This window comes from Dendrobates tinctorius, unplaced genomic scaffold (genome assembly GCF_039654945.1).
Source record: "Dendrobates tinctorius isolate UK_male_01 unplaced genomic scaffold, ASM3965494v1 ptg000084l, whole genome shotgun sequence".
Taxonomy (NCBI): Eukaryota; Metazoa; Chordata; class Amphibia; order Anura; family Dendrobatidae; genus Dendrobates; species Dendrobates tinctorius.
In genome coordinates, this window is record NW_027361752.1 from 870,448 (window position 1) to 881,663 (window position 11,216).

The 11,216-nt window shown below is 41.9% G+C and overlaps 1 protein-coding gene and 1 pseudogene across 1 annotated transcript in view; both read left to right on the top strand.

The window, feature by feature from the left end:
* Window positions 1-11,216, top strand: part of LOC141097309 (cell cycle control protein 50C-like) — a 92,918-nt gene that overhangs the window by 46,793 nt on the left and 34,909 nt on the right. The gene's annotated exons all lie outside the window — the stretch shown is intronic.
* On the top strand, window positions 149-1,495 carry LOC141097272 (microtubule-associated serine/threonine-protein kinase 3 pseudogene; annotated as a pseudogene).

Sequence of the window (11,216 nt, forward strand, 5' to 3'; positions counted from 1 at the left end):
TGCCACTGAGACACCAGAAGGCGACGACAAAGACGGGGAAAATGTTCCCCCGGAATCCCCGAACCCTAATACGAGTCATCTGGGGCCAAGCAGCGATCTGACAACAGAAACCCCTGAGCTGCCGGATCCTGAGAGTGTGATCTGTGAGATGCCAGAGATCCACGAGCCTGCCACTAACTTGATGGAATCATTGATCCCGGCGAAAAAGCCGCATATGAGCGACTTCGAGACATCCAAACTGATCAGCGGCGGATGTTTTGGGGCTGTCTACTTAGTGCAGCACAAATACTCACAGCAGATCTTCGCTATGAAGAAAATGGCGAAGAAGAACCTGGAAACTGAAAAACACGTGGAAGCGGCCTTTCTGGAGAGGGACATCATGACCTTCGCTGATTGTCCCTTTGTGGTCTCCATGCTCTGCTCCTTCCCTACTAGATCTCACCTGTGTATGGTCATGGAGTATGTTGGAGGTGGAGACTGTGGGTCCCTTCTAAGCACCAAGGGCCGTTTATCTATCCCCTTGGCCCGTCTGTACTTTGCAGAAACAGTTCTTGCTGTGGAATACCTGCACAGCTATGGTGTGGTGCACCGAGACCTGAAACCGTACAACCTACTGATTACAACTGCTGGGCACATTAAAGTCGCCGATTTTGGACTTTCAAAAATTGGTGTCATGATACCAAAAACCAACAACTATAAGCAATCACTGAAGGACATCTCCAGAGAGTTCAAGGACCTTGAGAATTGTGGTACCCTGAATTACATGGCCCCAGAGGTCATCCTAATGAAAGACTACGGAAGACCTGTTGACTGGTGGTCAATGGGGATCATCCTCCATGAATTTCTGGTTGGATCTTTACCATTTGATACGGATTTCATACCTGAGCTTAAAAGAATGATTGTCATGGGAAAAATACCTTGGAATTACAAACGCTGTCCACCCCGTGAGGCTAAGAACCTCATCACTGACCTGCTCAAAAAAAATCCTGAGCACAGACTTGGGACAGGTGGAGCATTTGAGATTAAGGATCATCCATTCATGAAAAAAATAGATTTTGACAATCTTCTAAATCAGAAGCCGATGTATATTCCTCATCTTGTGTCAGATGTGGACACCAGCCTCTTTATCAATCACGCTCATAGAGACATGCTTATGGTCTCAGAGAAAGAAGAGGACACAAGTGAGGACAAGGACCTTGACTTCCAAAATTTTACGTCATCCTCTGAAAGGCTTTCTAAACTCTGCACCATCGCTACCATCACGATGAACAATGAGAATTCAAAGTCCCATCCAGAGTGTACCCAAGCATCATACATCGAGAAAAGAAAATCTGCAATAAATCCAAATGCAGAGCAAGAAAACCCAGAAAATGTAAAAAAGGAGAAAAAGAGAAGAGGTTTCACCTTCCGCCGGATCTTATCATCATGCCGGCGTGGATTATCTAGGGCTGCCCGCGTGTTTACATGTTGTTGCCGCTCCCCTACAGACATCTAAAAGATGGTAAACCTCCACATCCGGCGCCCTGAGGTCCAGCAGATCCACCATCACTGCTGGAGAAGTATAGAAGTGCAATTCCACAACAGTTTTTTTTATTTTTTTTACCATGTTCACCAAATGCTAAATCTGACCTGCCATTATGATTCGCCAGGTCATTATGAGATGACAGATACCAAACATGTATAGATTGTTTTTTATTTAAGTGGTGAAAAAAATCCAAAAGTTTAATAAAAAAAAAAAAAATTGCACCATTTTCTGAGATCCGTATCGTCTCCATTTTTTGGGATCTGGGGCTGGGTCAGGGCTTATATTTTGCGCGCCAAGCTGACGTTTTTAGTGATAGCATTTTAGGGTAGATACGATTTTTTTAATCACCCGTTGCTATGAACAAGAAAACGTAATTTTGCGGTTTGGATTTTTTTCTCGTTACGTAGTTTACCAATCAGATTGCCTTTGTATTTGGATAAATTGGGAGTTTCTTAATGCAGCAATATGAAATATATGATCGCTTTTTTGTATTGTTTTATTTTGACTAGGGAAATATAAACTTTAAACTTTTTTTATATTTTTTAAAACATTTCTTTTCCACTTTTGACTTGCTTCAATACAGTAGTCTCCATAGAAGACTTGAAGCTGCAATCATCTGATCGCTTGTGCTACGTATAGCCATGCTATGTGTAGCAGAAATCATCATCTCCAGGGGCGTCCGTGGGTGTGGTTTGTGACACGCTTCCGGCACGCATGTGTTAAATGCCGCTGTCAGAGATTGACAGTGTTATTTAACATGTTAGCAGCCGCAGGTGGATCGCAATTTCAGCTGTTAGGGGCACATGACAGTTGATCAAACCAGCTATCAAGTTCAGAAAAAAAAAGGAATATAGGAGGTCAAAATGCAAAATATAAGGACAACAGAGCCCAACAGATTGGTGGAAGGGAGTGCTAAAAATTATTGGGTAAAGAGGTGCAAAATACTTGCCCCTGGAAATTGCAGCCCACAATTCACCAGTAATTCTTGGCAGGTTCATTACAGAAAAATTAGTAATTAAAAAGTGCCACTAAAATCACTGGGCTGTGTAATACATGAAGGTGCTGAGCCCTCCAGAATGAAAGGTTTTTTTCTTAATTTTCTCTCTGCCATTATATTTCAATGTCCCGGTCAAGACAGACTCAATTATTCTAATTTATACAGTAAAGCCGAAAGCCGACACGTGAGCTACAGAAAATAGAAAGTCTCATCCCGTTACATCTGCTTTAACCCCTTTCTGACATCCGATGTACTATCCCGTCCATGGGACCTGGGCCCCTATGCCCATGGACGGGATAGTACGTCTACGTGGTGAGCGCCGCTGATCGCGGCCGGGTGTCAGCTGATTATCACAGCTGACATCCGGCACAATGTGTCAGGGGCGGTCACGGACCGCCCCCGACACGTTAACCCCTTGCACACCGCGATCAAACACGATCGCGGTGTACCGGGGGTTAAAGGGAAGCATCGGCAGGGAGGGGGCTCCCTCCGTGCTTCCCTGAGCCCCCCACGGCAGCGCAATGTGCAGCACTGCTGCGGGGGGCTCCTTTCCTGCAGGCCCCCGAATCCAAGATGGCGACGGGGGCCTTCGGGGGCCTGCAGGAAGCTGGCTTCCTCAGTGCCTGCAAAGCGCAGGCATGAGGAAGTCTGCTTCAATGCCTGTGACAGATCGCTGATCTGTCACAGTGATCTGTGATGTGACAGATCAGCGATCTGTCACAGGACAGTGATGTCCCACCTGGGACTATTTAATAAAGTTTAAAAAAAATAAAAAAGTGTTAACATAAATTAAAAAAAAATCGCCAAATAAATTAGAAAAAAAAAAAAAATATTCCCCAAATAAATCCTTTTATTGGAAATAAAAAAAAACAAAACAATAAAAGTACACATATTAGGTATCGCTGCGTCCGTAACGACCTGCACTATAAAACTATCCCATTAGTTAACCCCTTTAGCGAACCCCTTAAAAAATAAAAATTAAAAACTAAGCAAAAAATAATGATTTATTATCATACCGCCAAACAAAAAGTGTAATAACGCGCGATCAAAAAGACGCATATAAATATCCATGGTACTGCTGAAAACGTCATCTTGTCCCGGAAAAAACGAGCTGCCACACAGCATCATCAGCGAAAAAATAAAAAAGTTATAGCTCGCAGAATAAAGCGATGCAAAAATAATTATTTTTTATATAAAATAGTTTTCATTGCATAAAACCGACAAAACATAAAAAAACGACCTAAATGAGGTATCACTGTAACCGTACTGACCCGAAGAATAAAGGTGCTTTATCAATTTTACCGCACGCGGATCGGTGTAAACGCACCCCCCCTAAAGAAATTCATGAAACGCTGGCTTTTGTTCATTCTGCGTCCCAAAAATCGGAATAAAAAGCGATCAAAAAATGTCACGTGCCCGAAAATGGTACCAATAAAAACGTCAAGTCGTCCCGCAAAAAATAAGACCTCACATGACTCAGTGGGTCAAAATATGGAAAAATTATAGCTCTCAATATGTGGTGATGCAAAAAATATTTTTACAAAAAAAAGCGTCTTTTAGCGTGCGACAGCTGCCAAATATAAAAACCGCCATAAATCGTAAATCAAACCCCCCGTTATCACCCCCTTAGGGAAAAATAATAAAATAAAAAAAATGTATTAATTTCCATTTTTCCATTAGGGTTAGGGCTAGGGTAGGGTTAGGGCTAGGGTTAGGGCTGAGATTAGGGTTAGGGGTGTGTTGGGGTTAGGGTTGGAGTTAGAATTGGGGGTTTCCACTGTTTGGGCACATCAGGGGCTCTCCAAATGCAACATGGCATCTGATCTCAATTCCAGCCAATTCTGAGTTGAAAAAGTCAAATGGTGCTCCTTCCCTTCCAAGCTCTGCCATGCGCCCAAACAGTGTTTTACCCCCCACATGTAGGGTATCAGCCTACTCAGGTCATACTGAAAAACAATTTTTGGGGTCCAATTTCTCCTGTTACCCTTAGGAAAATAAAAAATTGGGGGCAAAAATATCATTTTTGTGGAAAAAAATGATTTTTTTATTTTCACGTCCGAGCGTTATAAACTTCTGTGAAGCATTTGGGGGTTCAAAGTGCTCACCACACATCTAGATAAGTTCCATGGGGGGTCTAGTGTCCAAAATGGGTCACTTGTGGGGAGTTTTAATAGTTTAGGTACATCAGGGGCTCTCCAAACGCACATGACACCCGTAGACCATTCCATCAAAGTCTGCATTCCAAAACGTCACTGCTTCCCTTCCAAGCCCCGACGTGTGTCCACACAGTAGTTTTCTCCCACATATGGGGTGTCAGCGTACTCATGACAAATTGGACAACAACTTTTGGGGTCCAATTTCTCCTGTTACCCTTGGGAAAATGAAAAAATTGGGGACTAATTGATCATGTTTGTGGAAAAAAATACAAATTTTTTATTTTCACGCCCGGACGTTATAAACTTCTGTGAAGCACTGGGGGGTTCAAACTGCTCACCACACATCTAGATAAGTTCCTTAGGGGGTCTAGTTTCCAAAATGGTGTCATTTGTGGGGGGTTTCCACTGTTTTGGTACATCAGGGGTTTTCCAATCGCGACATGGTGTCCGATCTCAATTCCAGCCAAAAACGTCAAATGGCGCTGCTTCCCTTCCGAGCTCTGCCATGCGCCCAAATAGTGGTTTACCCCCACATGTGGGGTATCAGCATACTCAGGACAAATTGCACAATAACTTTTAGGGTCCTGTTACCCTTGGAAAAATAAGAATTGAGGGTGAAAAGATCATTTTTGTGGAAAAAATATGATTTTTTAATTGTACCGCTGTACGTTATAAACTTCTGTAAAGCCCTTGTGGGTTCAAAGTTCTCACCACATATCTAGATAAGTTCCTTGGGGGGTCTAGTTTCCAAAATGGGGTCACTTGTAGGGGGTTTCCACTGTTTAGGTAAATCAGGGACTCTCCAAACGTGACATGGTGTCCGATCTGAATTCCAGCCAATTTTGCATTGAAAAAGTCAAACGGCGCTCCTTCCATTCTGAGCTCTGCCATGCGCCGAAACAGTCGTTCCCCCCCACATATCAGGTATCAGCGTACTCAGGACAAATTGCACAATAACTTTTGCAGTCCAATTTCTCCTGTTACCCTTGGTAAAATAAAAAAAATTGAACTTGAATTTTTTTTTTTGTGAAAAAAAGTTAGATGTTCATTTTTTTTTTTAAATATTCAAAAAAATTCCTGTGACGCACCTAAAGGGTTAATAAATTTCTTGAATGTGGTTTTGAACACCTTAAGGGGTGCAGTTTTTAGAATGGTGTCACTTTTGGGTATTTTCTATCATATAGACCCTTCAAAGTGGCTTCAAATGTGATGTGGTCCTAAAAATAAAATGGTGTTGTAAAAATGAGAAATCGCTGGTCAAATTTTAACCCTTATAACTTCCTAACAAAAAAAAATTTTGGTTCCAAAATTGTGCTGATGTAAAGTAAACATGTGGGAAATGTTAGTTATCAAGTTTTTTGTGTGCCGTATCTCTGTGATTTAAGGGCATAAAAATTCAAAGTTGGAGATACCTGTGGAGATATCTAAAAATGGCAGTTTGGAGAAGGCACCCTTCAAATATCAGGGACCTGGAGCAGTTTGCCAAGGAAGAATGGTCTAAAATTCCAGCAGAGCATTGTAATAAACTCATTGATGGTTACTGGAAGCGGTTGGTCGCAGTTATTTTGGCTAAAGGTTGTGCAACCAAGTATTAGGCTGAGGGTGCCAATACTTTTGTCTGGCCCTTTTTTGGAGTTTTGTGTGAAATGATCAATGTTTTGCTTTTTGCTTCATTCTCTTTTGTGTTTTTTTAATTTAAGACAAATTAAATGAAGATAATAATACCAAAGAATTTGTGTTTGCAATCATTTTCAGGAAGAAACTGAGTATTATCTGACAGAATTGCAGGGGTGTCAATACTTTTGGCCACAACTGTATATGCAAAAGCTTAATAATAATAGGTATTTTTTTCAGCTACCTATGACCTACATGTCCATACAGATGGCTTATAAGAGGTTATCCTACTGACAGATTCCCTTTAAAAACAATACATTTGTGTCATCATTTAAAAAAAACAAAAAAACACTGATTTAGAGAAAATATTTTCTAATAATTACTTAAGAGAAAAGAATTCTCAACATAAACTTTGCCAACTTAAAATCCTTTTTCTATATGTTAAGCTCGGTGTCCCAAGGCTGAATATTTCAGCTGAGTAAAGGAAAAAGACTGGGCCTTCATTGTAGCTCAATATGTCTGGAAGGGGGAACTATGTGGTCAGCTTCTACAGTAATACCAAAATATTTAAAAAATGCTACAAATATTATAATTTGCTTCCTTCATGGAGAAATTACATTAGCGAGTTGAAACGCTTCACATAATGAAATAGAAGAGATGAGAATTGCCGTGGATGGAACACAGGGAATGGAACAAGTGGACGGAACACAGAGAATGGAACACGTGGACAGAACACAGAGAATGGAACACGTGGCTAGAACAGAGAGAATGAAACGAGTGGACGAAACAAAAAGAATGGAACATGTGGATGGAACACAGAGAATGGAACACGTGGACGGAACACAGAGAATGGAACACGTGGACATAACACCGAGAATGGACCACGTGAACGGAACAAAGAGAATGGAAAACGTAGACGGAGTACCAGAGAATGGAACACGTGGATGGAACACAGAGAATGGAACACGTGGACGGAACAAAGAGAATGGAACATGTGGACGGAAAACAGAGAATGGAACATGTGGACGGAACAAAAATAATGGAACACGTGAACGGGACAAAGAAAATGGAACACGTGGACGGAACAAAGAGAATGGAACATGTGGACTGAACACAGAGAATGGAACATGTGGACAGAACATAGAGAATGGAACACGTGGACGAAACAAAAAGAATGGAACACGTGGACGGAACAAAGAGAATGGAACACGTGGACGGAACAAAGAGAATGGAACACGTGGACGGAACACAGAGAATGGAACACGTGGACGGAACAAAGAGAATGGAACACGTGGACGGAACAAAGAGAATGGAACACGTGGACAGAACAAAGAGATTGGAACACGTGGACGGAACAAAGAGAATGGAACACGTGGACGGAACACAGAAAATGAAACACGTGGACGGAACACAGAGAATGGAACACGTGGACGGAACACAGAGAATGGAACACGTGGACAGGACACAGAGAATGGAACATGTGGATGGAACACAGAGAACCGCCTGGAAGTTTTACTGATTTTCTGGTTTACTCTTGAGAATCAATGGGAGATATTCATTAAAAGAAAATTCACCATATTTACAAGCAGAGTTTATTATCCCCTAATTGGGTAGTAAAATGCATGGGAAATTCATTGTGCATGATGACGGAGACTTCTCTGAAGTTGTGCATTAATCCTCCGCTTTAATGACAACAACAAAAAAAGCTTTTCTTCCAGTATGTACCGTATATCAAATAATTTACTCATCAATTAGAAACTGCAGGTTTTATTGTTTTTTTTCCTATGGTAGCTACATAATAAAGTCAAGCAAAAGAAACATAGGGGCAGCCATTGTGATCTATTTTTTTCCCCTCAAATAAAATAATAGTAAGTGCCCCATAAAATGGTGCATAGGAGAAGCTCAGTTGATTGCTCCATTTCTGTTAAGTTGGCTACAAATATAAACAGCCTTTGAGTAAAATCACAAATCTTAAGTCACAAAGATGTTTTTTTTTAATCTGTTTGTACATCCTGAGCCTACTGGTTCATGCACACAACGTCAGACATAAAATAGACTAACACACATGTATTGCAATGGATCAGGGTAAATTTATATTCCACTCATGGGTAAAATTATGAATTTCATTGTGCAGTGTATTATCAGATTTATTTATCCTGAGCTTAAAGAATTGAGCTTTTACCTCTGGACAAGAAGTGAGGGGTCAGCCGAGCAGAGCTGACCGTGCTAAAAGAGGAGGAAAGCTGATAGAAGGGTTTGCAATATGACACAGCTACACATTGATCTTATCCGAAAGGTGTGTCTTCTGTGAGCTATACCCAGCACTGTCTAATCATGCAGGAGGTTAGACCAGGAGATCAGCTCTGTATCCTTACATCTCACACACTGAGAAACCTAGGCTATGGTGAGGCGCAGTCTTTTTCTGCTGTGCTGCTCCCTGGTAATGATTGGGCAACTCATACAGGAAGAAGAAGTACACGCCCCCGGTGAAAAGTAATTGATAACACCCACTTGGACTTACCGTTTTCTTTTTGATTTAATATGTGCCAATACTTTGCTAATATCGCCGTAACTGAGAGGCAAAATTGCATAATGTGTCTAGTTAAAGAAGTTGTCTTCTACATGGGCAACTTCTCCTCATACCCCATGCTTGGCCCCGAAAAAATACAAAAGCTTATACTCACCTCCCATGCCAACACCGTTCTCTAGGGTTCCTGTGCTGTTTTGACACGTGACTCCAGTGCCCAATCAGCGCTGACGTCACTGTCTCTGCCTCCTGTTGAATTGAACATGAAGAGCAAGTGATAAAGTAGCTAGAGCCCCAACTTCCTCTTCATGTTTGATTTGTCCTAAGGCGGGCACAGCGATGCCGGATCAGATTGGGTGCTGGAGGCACGTGTCACAACAACCACAGAAGAACTCCAGGACCGCAAGTGCTGACACCACGGGAACAGCGCCACCGAGGGAGGCGAGTAAAGTTTTTTTTATTTACTCGGGGCCAAACATCAAGAAGGGGTTGTCCAAGCAGTGGACAACCCTCTAACCATGACAAATTTTGGGTGCTGGAGGCACGTGTCACAACAACCGCAGAAGAACTCCAGGACCGTGAGTGCTGACACAGTGGGAACGGCGCCACTGAGGAAGGCGAGTAAAGTTTTTTTATTGAATCGGGGGCAAGCATCAAGAAGGGGTTGTCCAAGTAGTGGACAGCCCTCTAACCATGATAAATTTGGTTAAAAGGTCCACTTTAATCCAATAAAAATGTTTGAAAGTATCCAGTCAACCCCTTTTTCCATCTTCAGGGGGACGAGGCAGGGCTGTCCTCTGTCACGTTTGTTGTTTAATATTGCCCTTGATCCTTTACTAAGATATCTGGAGATGATCCCTTCCTTTGGGGGCATAGGGGTCGGTCACCATACACTTAAAACGTTTGCATTTGCTGATGATATCTTACTCATGATATCCAATCCTAAGGAATCCATTTCCTCTATAATGGACGCCTTTAATGAATTTGGAGCAGTTTCGGGATTTCGTATAAACTTTAATAAATCTCATGCTTTAGCTATTTTTAAAATTGCTCAGAAACGGTGGCCATTCCCTTTTCCTTTTCAGTGGAGGAGAAATTCTTTACCTTATCTTGGCATTGACCTACCATCAAATCCTCATGATATCTATAAATTAAATGTTCAGCCTCTTATTTCTGTAGTTATACAAGAAATTCAATCCTGGAAATCCATTAAATTATCCTTTGCAGGTAAAGCCCATCTAATATATGATCTCTTTCCCTAAAATACTCTTTCCTTTACAGACGCTCCCGGTTCTACTTTCTAAAGCTGATGATAGGCTACTGACACGAGCCTTCTGCCTATTTATTTGGGGCTCGGAAGGGGGCTCTAGAATTAGTGTTTTTAAGCTACAGCAAACCAAATCTTTGGGTGGACTTAATCTCCCAAATTTACGCCTCTACAGTATAGAGGCTGCTTTTCGCCATTCCCTTGATTGGATATACGCCTTTAATCGCTTCACTAATACCCAAATGGATGAGGCCATGTGTAGACCCTTCAGCCTCCCAGCATTGCTTCACCTACGAAATGCTGAAATTCCAGTGGAGGTTAGAGATAATCCTCTATTATGGTCGGTAATCTTGGGATGGCGTCAAGCTAGACGAGTTAGCGGTCTTGACCCCCACATCTCGATGTTTCTTCCCTTTCAAGGTAACCCCTCTTTTCTACAAGGCAAGTCAGCTCTCATTTACAAGGTGCTTGGAAACAATGGGTGTAGACTGGTCCGAGATACGTTAACAAGTAATCAATGCCTTCTTACCTTAGAGGACATGGTTTTCAAATACCCAATCCTTACAGTAGACAATTTTACCGGATGATGCTAGAACACACCCTCTAAATTTAATATCCATTAAAGCCCAAATGGGAACTTATTCTATGAGTCTTATATATAAATCATTAAGCCTTCTATACATTGGTCAGACTCTTCACCAGGCCCTGGAAAATGGGTTGCTCAATTAACGAACTGTCGGGTAAATGACCTTTTGAAAGCCACTATGCGTATTAACTCTAAATTACCATATGACAGTTACATAACCATGTCTCTTATGATATTTCATAGAGCATACTTCTCCCCGGAGGTCAAGTCTAAAATGTCCCCCTCAGGGGACTATCCCTGCCCTAAATGCTTACACTCTCCAGCTGATATTTTCCATTGCCTTTGGGACTGCCCAATAAAAAGCGAGGTGTGGGATTCTGGCATATCTATCTCTCTCTCCCCAGAGTGGGCCATATTTAATATTCTCGCACAGGACCAGTTGGTGAGGCTTTCTGTCCAGCAGTGCCGCATCTTGTTCATATGGGCGGCAGCCACACGTAAAAGCATTCTCCGTTTGTTGGCACAGGATGCAACACCTTCTTTA